This window comes from Tasmannia lanceolata, unplaced genomic scaffold (genome assembly GCF_043159265.1).
Source record: "Tasmannia lanceolata isolate RefF3 unplaced genomic scaffold, GAP_Taslan_0.1 ptg000011l, whole genome shotgun sequence".
NCBI classification, from domain to species: domain Eukaryota; kingdom Viridiplantae; phylum Streptophyta; class Magnoliopsida; order Canellales; family Winteraceae; genus Tasmannia; species Tasmannia lanceolata.
In genome coordinates, this window is record NW_027518688.1 from 12,027,145 (window position 1) to 12,036,442 (window position 9,298).

At 39.8% G+C, this 9,298-nt stretch overlaps 1 long non-coding RNA gene across 1 annotated transcript; it reads left to right on the forward strand.

Moving 5' to 3' along the window:
- The first annotated feature begins 577 nt into the window (after positions 1-577).
- On the forward strand, positions 578-2,803 carry LOC143886351 (uncharacterized). Its single transcript, XR_013253748.1, has 2 exons — positions 578-871; positions 2,575-2,803. It is a non-coding gene; the product is annotated as an uncharacterized LOC143886351 (long non-coding RNA).
- Positions 2,804-9,298: the final 6,495 nt, after the last annotated feature.

Here is a 9,298-nt window from a genome sequence, read left to right on the forward strand (position 1 = left end):
CCTTCAAATCTTGCGCTGATGGGGGGCACATTCCAAATTAATGTGTCATGCCACATCACATCCCCTGTGAGGCGCCACCTTGTTAGTAAAATTTTTGAAAGCTAATCTAAAGAAGGAATAAAAGGTTGAATGACATTTTGCAAATAATTAGGGAAGAAATATATTGGAGATTTTGTTACATTCCTTTTTCTTTTTAGCCTAAATTTAAAATGAAGTGTATCTATAATATCCTTGTTTCAAAGCAAGTAGGGTTGACTCCAAATTTGGGTGTACAATGAGTCAGTCAACATTCCTTTTGTTGTCATTATTATTTTTTATATTAGGCAAGCTACGACAAACCACACCCAATTTTGGGCTGAAATATTCGGCTATGCACCCTATTATTGTTGAGTTGGGTCTCACTTTTGGAACTTGCTTACCCAAGGTGGGCTGACTTGGGTTGCTTCCATATATAATGGGCCTTAATTTTCAGTAATTAAAGAACAAATACAGCAGTCAAATAAATTAGTCCAGCTATATTTCCTTATTTAAAAACCCTAACTTAAGGAAAGAGATTAGAAAGGGTTGACAAGTTCTTTCATTCCTATATCAAAGAGGGGATTTGTGCAACTTTACTTATGAATAAAGATTTGGGTGTGGGGGTGTATAAAAACACCCCATTACTGTCGTCCAAACCAAAATTTGGGCGTGGGTTTTGCAAAAAAAATTGGCTGCCGCCCAAACCCTCGTATAGAAGAGAGAGAGAGAGAGAGAGAGAGAGAGAGAGAGAGAGAGAGAGAGAGAGAGAGAGAGAGAGAGAGGAGGAGGAGGAGGAGATTGGGAGCAAGCCAAAGAAGGAGAAGAGGGATTGAGACTCACGTTTAAATTTCAAGTAGGTACCACCAACTGTAATTCTCTTCTTCCTTGTTTTGTTTCAATTGATTTAAACCCAATTCATAACAACTCATTAAAATCCTTTTTCTTTGAAACCATGAAACCCCAATTTAATATCACCTTCAACCCACACAGCCATACCCATGAACAACAAAAAAAAAGTGTGTGTGTGTGTGTGTGTTGGGAGGGGGGGGGGGGATTTATTTCAGCCATCTTAAAAACCAAATCGAGGCAACCCAAATCCAATTTTGAAAACCCAGGCTTTCGACACATCTTACTCGGCAAAGTTTGTTGGGTGCACCATTGAAGCTTTATGATTCCACACCCAAATCTGTTGAGCAGCCAAGACGCCTTCACCCTCGCCCCTCATCCATCTAATCCACGGTCCTATTTGATTCACAATCAGTGCACTCCTCTGTGCCCGTATTTTTATCCATGAAATTCACGCCTTCAAAGGTCCGAACCCTCTTGGATAGGACCTGCAAATAGAGGGGAAGGAGAGATGTGTTAGAGGTGGAAGATAGAAATGGTAATGGGATTTAAAGAATAAACATTAACCCTTTTTCTACCTTAGGCCACCCTTTTTAGTATCATTGTTTCTACTTACAAACACTACAACGGGGTGGTCCAGGTAAGAAAGGATGTGAGTAAAACATAATCGCCAGATGTTGTAACCCGTACTATAGTTCTTAAAATAAATAGACCACATAGTAAAATCACCACCCTATCCTTTAAGCCCTTGACCATGGCCATCAGAGAATCGATCCATCTTAGTTACCCAAACCTGTGCCTCGTTCACTTCCACTTATATACAACCTGCAATAAGAAATAAAGGTTTAGAAGAAAGAAATGTTAATTGAAGGAGAATTTTGACAGAAATGCTACATAATTGTTCAAGGTACTTCTCAAGTTGTTTTCTTGAAATTCTCATCAGCACTATCTCACTCGTTTCCACACAACATCCAGGCAAGTGAATATGGACTCGCATCATAACGGTAACTCAGTATAATTCTATGATTATTTGATATGTCACTGTATTAGAAGGTAAAGACATCACACGCGGTTCAATACCATATTTTTCCTAGACTTTCATTTAAGAAAGTAAATTGTTGTAATTTGTTAAATGTCAGATTAGGAGAAAGTTGTTAAATTAAAAGTAGACCCAGCACGTTCATAAAGATAATTAGTAGAATCTGTATTCCATTCTAGATTTGGAAATGAGGTAGGGAGGACTAAGGCAGACCCTTAAATCTGTCCTTGGGCGAAAGCCTAAAGTCACTCAGGCCGAGAGCGTACGACACCTGGCTGGCAATGCATTTCAGGTGGAACCATATGGTGACCCAAAGGGAACCCTAGAAAGGAGCACGTCCTATTAGGGGACGGAGGACTTCTTGATGGTCAATAGTTGACGGCCAGGCTGGAAGGCCACCGAACAAGATCTAATTGGGAAATGCCATACGACTGTTGAGGATGAGAGTACATATTGCTTGATTTACTTCCACTCATATCTCTTCATTAGTTTTGAATAATTAAAATGGCAATGTAGATATATCTCATTTATGTAGGAATTTAGAAAATTGTATAGTTTAAAATGGATTCTAACACTGTTCATTGATAATTGTTATAGTTGTTGTATCGTGTTGCTTTTATGTCGTTAGGCCTTTTTCCTTGCTCTTACGTTGCTACCTTTCCCCTCCACAGGATTAGTAGAAGAGGGAGCTTTCGCAAATGAAGACATATGAATAAAGCGGGAATGGGGAATAAAGAGAGCTGGTTGGGTGACGGATGGGTCACCTGTCGTTTTGACTTTTTCTTTATAAACTCAGTTTAAGTTATTTAATGTTGGGCTGTAATAAACTTTATTTGGAGTTGTTAGGTTTTAAATTTGGAGCAGAGTTAGTTTTAAATAAATGGATGGATTTTATTATTAGTTAATGCTTCCGCTCGTTTAAGTCGTTCCTTTCAAAAAAAAATAAAAATTAGGTGATTTTATCAAAGTAGTTGTAGCGGCCTGGTTTTAAAAATCCGGGTTGTTACATCTAGTATCCAGCTAATCCAAGGAAACTGTGTACTTCAGACACATTTGTTGGTCTGTACCAATTTACAATTGCTTATATTTTTTAGGGTTAACCGGTACACCATCTTTAGATATAACATGGCCTAAAAAGGATGTACTATTTCACCAGAACTCGCACTTCTTAAGTTTGGCAAATAGTTTATGTTCCCTCAATGCTTGCAAAATTATTCTCAAGTGATTTTCGTGCTTCAAAGAGCCTAAGAGGATTTGTTCATTGTTCTTCAAACAAGATTGTAAAGAAGGTCTTCGATTTGGCCCGCTAAGAGAGGCAAATCAAGCTTGGAAGAGGGTTCTTCGATTTGGCCTGTTAAGAAAGGAGGATCACATAGTGGAAGCCTCAAGAAAGTTTCTTGGGAGAGTGGACGTAGGTCTTTGTGTTGGACCCAAGGACTGGACCACTTTAAAAATCTCTCGTGTTCATTGGCTCTTTCTCTTTTTCTCCTTCAAGATTGCACTTGGTAACATCTTTTACTTTGCTTGTTTTTAATTTAATTTTAACAAGGGTTTGTTGCACTTCAATTTCTAGGAAATCACTTTTAATAAGTTATAAACTTTTATTTAGTTCCAATTCACCTCACTTGGTTTACTTATTGGGATTTCAACTTGACATTCCTGGCCACCCATATCTCACCAGTACTGGTGCCCACACCTGCGATCATACAGTCACCACGCTGCCGTCACATTGCTGGCCCATGCCACGAGGCAGGGAACCTCCATCTATAAATGGGAATCCTCTACTCTATTTCAAAGGTAATTGAAATTTTCACCCAAATATGCACACCTGACACTCTTGGACATTGAGAAGCTAGCTCTCGTCCTTTCGTATTCGGCTCTCATTCTATTGCCTCGTCTGACTTGAGTGTCGAAGGGTTTCCCCGGATTTCCATCTCAGGGCATCCATAACCTTTGTTTGTGAGTGCCGGAAATGAGGACCATCAACCTATTATTCGTCTGGCTATGCTTCTACCCGAAGAGACCGATGGCAGGACACCCTCCGAGTACGAGAGTCTCATTTTATCAGCAACATTAGGTAAGGTGGGATCGAACCTAACCTCAAGGTTGAGATACAAAGCCCCAACTATTGAGCTACGAGGCCAATCCCAATCATTTCACCTTCCTGGCAACAAAAAGGGGTATATTTTTTTCACCCAACTTGTAGTCAAATGCCTTTTCTAATTAAAAGATGCCAGTTGTTTTTGAGTACAGAGGAATTACAATAAAACGAGTGAGGGTTTGATTGCCCTGTGACCAAAGAATTTAATAATTTTTCTAGTGTAAAGAGAAATTTTACCAAAGAATAATGGAAGATGATACCTTCAACATTGCAGTTTTCATTGATGATCACTGAAATACACCATCGAATGAGGTAACAGAGGAAGACTAGGTTACATACTATTCCTTGAAATGAAAAGGTACAGGTAGAATGGTGATGTTGAAATCTCTTTTTCAATTCTCCTCCTCCTATTTGTAAAGGAATTAATCAACGCCTTAGCGGTTGTTGATTAACCATTTGGTTTCTTACAACCCTTTTATCAACCCGTGAGTTATTTTGGTTCAACCACGAGCTAACTATTGTCCATGGCTCCAAGCACACATGATTTAATCCTTTGGTCGTTGGGGTATTCGAATAGTGCACGTGCTTTTATGAAGATTTGAATTCAAATTGTTGACTGTTATGGTGTTCGAATAATACATGTGCGTGCCTTACGAAATATTTTCACTTCAAACTGCTATGCATGTGATGAATCTTAGTGAGTTGGAATATGGCCTCGTGATTCTAGGCGACTAATCATGCATACTTGCCATTTAATCGTTATCCAATAAAACAAAGAGCTTTAAAGTCATGTGTCACCTTATGTTTGCGTCTTAACTCCATCTTATCAAATTTTAAATTTGAGGGTGTAAACAGATGGTAAGAAAATTGGTTGCCTGAAGTGGTACGCGTCAGTTACTTGTTAAGCTGAATAAACTAAGCCCATGTTCGAGAACTATGATTTTTTTCCAATGGAATATTAGGTTGTGTTCTTTAACTCTCTTTTTGAAGCCCTTTTTTATTTGTTTGGTTCCATGGATAAAAAATAATCTAGAAAAATGTTCTTTGACTATTCCCTTAATAAATTGAAAGTTTCATCCTAACTTTTAGGCCGAATTTTATAGAACATACTTTTCTCATTTCAAAAGATTTTCAAATGATTTCATTGAAGGTGGGTTTTCAGGTTCTCCAACTCTTCAACTATCTTCTCTTCCCCCTCTCATGGCCTCACCTTAAATTGGACCCACATGTTGTTTTGTTGAATCCCTTCAAAGAAACTAAATCTGTCTATGAATTTAGCAAATTTGTGTTTAGTACATTGTTGGATTGAGTAACTATTGGTAGGTAAGAATTTTTTGAGTTGGATTGGTTCCTAGAAACTTTGGGAATCAATATCCTGCTTAGAGTTCAAGATCCAATGTCTGGGCTCTAATTCTACTTCATTATTCAGATCCTAGTGGAGAACTGAATTAAAAGACAAATTTAAATTGGTATAATTGGAGACCTCAGTCTCCTAGACATCCTTTAAAATTGGAGGTCTTTGGACATCAGTTGGTTGCCTGGTTTTCACTAAATGAGACCTCTTTCATAGGTTTGTTCATTAGTTGAACTAGTGATCGAAACTAGTCCTTGCATCCTCATTGGAGGATTAATTGTCTAACCATTTGGTTTTGAGGTGGACTTCCGTTGGTGCTTCTCCAGGATATTACTTCCCTGAGGTCCTATTTGGATTGCCAGAAAAATATTTTTGACGGAAAATTTTTTCTTTCCCACAATTTGGAGGGAAATGATATGCTTATGGCTTATTTAGAGGGATATTATCATAAATTGAAGATCTCTCTAAATAAAAATGGAATAGGGTTGGTTCAAGTTATCTTTTTTTTTTTTTTTGTGAAAAAAAATTAGAAAATTTTAGAAATATATTTTCCTTTCCAAATTTTTTCAGAAAATTCCTGGAGTCCAAACATAGCCTTATTGTAGAAGCTACATTTAAAAGGAAATCCCCGTAGTCCACAGTTACAAATGTGCTAGTGTAGAATTCGGACTTTTGTGATATGATTCCATCCATTTCAATATCTGTCACTAAAAAACTTTTTTCTTCAATTTCTCTTGTTCAAGCTGACCAATTCAGTTTTTATTCTCGTATCTCTATTACATCTAGCCTATTTATCTTGCTTGTTAATTCTACAGAACTTGTCACAAGGCATCTGACCACCATCCCACATTTCCACCTACATCAAAAGTGGTATCATATCAAAGCTGCTCACAAATTCTGCAGCTTTGTATCATCAATGGCTCAACCACAAGCAAGTTTCAATGGCTTTGAGGAAAGGGTGACATGGAGCCAACAGTATCTGCATCTGATATGGCTATAGGGACTTTGGATTGTGCTTAGTTATTGGAAGTTTGGAACTTCTAGTACAGGGACAGAAACTGGATGATTTGATTGCCAATATACGAGCACGATTGATTGGCGTATCATCTATGTCTACTAACCAGCCAAATGGAGTACTCCCCAGAAATTCCAATGAGTTTGTAGTACCCGCGGAATTTTGACGCACTGCATTGGGAGTCATATGGAACCTGATCAAAGGCATGATATTTATGTTCTGCGAATGAATGTCATCCTAAGGTTTAAAATAAGCAAAATAACAGCCAAATTTCTTGGGAGGTCTCTATAGAGAGATTAAAATTACTCCCTTTAGATTAGTTTTAATAACTCTGTACAGAATCGTTAATTACTATATATTGATTAAAAGAGGCAAATCTAGGTAAAAAAGAGACAAAAATGGGTTTAACAATGTTGAACGTTTGGCAATTTCCTTTTATAACTCTATTAAAAGAACCATTAGTTGATTTACAAAGATTACATTAGGTTTAAAAAATACCAAATATTATAATAACCAAATATTACTCCGGAAAAGTGGAAACGGTGGAGAGAGGTAGTTTACTCAATGGGTCACAGCTACGATGAGAGTTATAACATCATTTTTATAATCACCTCTTATAATTTAAACATAGCAGTCAATGAGTGTTAATATGAATGAAAACAACACTTTTTGTTTAACAAAATGACACCGTTTATCCAATAATTGTTTTCTTATTTAAAATCTTCAACGTTCAAAAGTTTATACTACAACGTTTCGTTATATGATTTTCCATTTCATTTCTGCCAGGATAAGGTTCAAAAGAGAAGCCCTAATGTCCATGGGTCAAAACATATACATGCATAAACGACAACGTTTTGGACCATTAACGGTAGCATTATTGGAAACTTTCAAAGGAAGCCAAGGTCTCTCAAGGTCACAGCCAGGTTGCCGTTTGCAACCCGCTCCGTCAGCATCTCATGCATTTATGGGGGATGCGATATGTATTAAATGCTAGCCGAAAGAGACCACAAAAACTAGTAAAATATTTAAAAGCAGTTTCCTCAAAGAATGGCTGAGATATACTCACTTGCAAACATGGTTTTAGATTTCAACCGAAATTTCGGGTTTCGGTCAACACCGAAACCGAAACCACCGAAATCTGAAATTACCGAAACTTACCAACTTTCGGTCGAAATTTTTTTAAAAAATTATTAATTTTTTATTCCTTTACAAAATTTCAGCCGAAATTATAGAAATTTCTGTAATTTCGGCCAAAAAACCAACATTTTGCACGTCTTTACCGAATTTCGGAATTTCGGCTGAAATTTCGTTTTCGGCCAGTTCCGAAATATATGCGGAAACTGAAATTTCAAACGATGCTCGCAACAAATCCGAGGCTGTTGATCCGAAAATCGGTAACAGGTACGACAGTGACGTAAGAGCTGTATTGGATGACCAGAGGAACTAAGTCCTGGGGGGACCGGAATGAAGCGGAGTGGAGGGACCGAGTCCTGCTGAGAGAGCTAAGTCCTGCACAAGGCAAGCGAGGTCAGAAGACCGACCCGGGTTTTACTCCGGACAGGCCCTTCGACACTCAAGTCAATATGAGCAGGAGTGCAGGGCTAGTTCTGAGAGTTTAGGGTGGAGAGAAGGTTTTTCATTACCCATTGGTTTGAGATTTGAACCCCCTTTTATAGAGGGAAACTCGATGACGTGTCCAAGATAGGTGGCGGCCTGTTATAGGCTGGAGTTCACCTACTCCAGGACAGGTGTCCAGGACACGTGGCGGCCTGCTATAGGCTGGAGTTCACCTACTCCTGGACAAGTGGCGGCCTGCGATAGGTTGGAGTTCACCTACTCCAGGACAGGTGGCGGCCTGCGATAGGCTGGTGTTTTTATACCCCATCAGTTGCCCCCCAGTTCTCTAAGTCATTGTAGTGGCTTGGGGAAGTGTGATGAATTACATTCCTGAACGGGCGGAACCTGTTTGGAAATTTGCTGGATGTGAGTCCGGAAATGGGTCCAGAAAGTTGGCAGTCCGGTCCGGAGATGAGTCCGGAATTTTGGCAGTCCGGCCTGGAGATGAGTCCAGAATTTTGGCAGTTCGGCCCGGAGATGAGTCCGGAATTTGGGCAGTTCGGCCTGGAGATGAGTCCGGAATTTTGGCAGTCCGGCCTGGAGATGAGTCCGGAATTTTGGCAGTCCGGCTCTAAGTCATCAGTCTGGCTTGGGCCGGACTGATTTTTGAAGCATCGTAGAACGCGTCATATCCGGTCCGGCTTGGGCCGGGCTGATTTTTGTCGTTTTGCGCGAAGCGTCATATCCAGTGCGGCTTGGGCCGGGCTGATTTTATGAGTACGGCTTGGCCGGACCGATGCACGAGCACTTAACGGATGCCCTTAATTCCTTGGAGATACACGCGTCTTCACTCACGCCTTTGCCTCGATGCACGTGTCCATCATAAATGGAAGCACGTGGCACCAGTAAAACGTCCTCGAAATGTGTGCCCTTCATTAAATGCACACCGCCTCAGGTAAAACTTATAAAAGAAGGGTTTTACCTTTCATTTTTCACTCTTTACTCTCCATTTTTTACTTTCTCTTCCTTTCTGGCAGTTCGGCCTGCGTAGTGCGTGGTTGTGAACGGCTGCGGATTCGAGAGCTACTAGTTCAAAACCCGGGGATATCAGTTCTGTCCGGTAATCTTCTTGAGCGCGCCTCTCATTCGTTTCTTTTCTTGCTTTCATGTCAAGTAGTAGCTTTAGTTTTGAGTCCGGTTCGGGGGGGGGGGGGTCGACTTCTAGTAGCTCAGGGTCTAGGTCGTCGATTAGGACCCAAGATAGGCCACTTTGGACACCAACCCCCCAAATGGTGAGTCCTGATGTCAGCGTGGATATCCTAAGTAGTGATGACGAGGTGGTCGGGGACGAAGTGATTTTGGATTTGA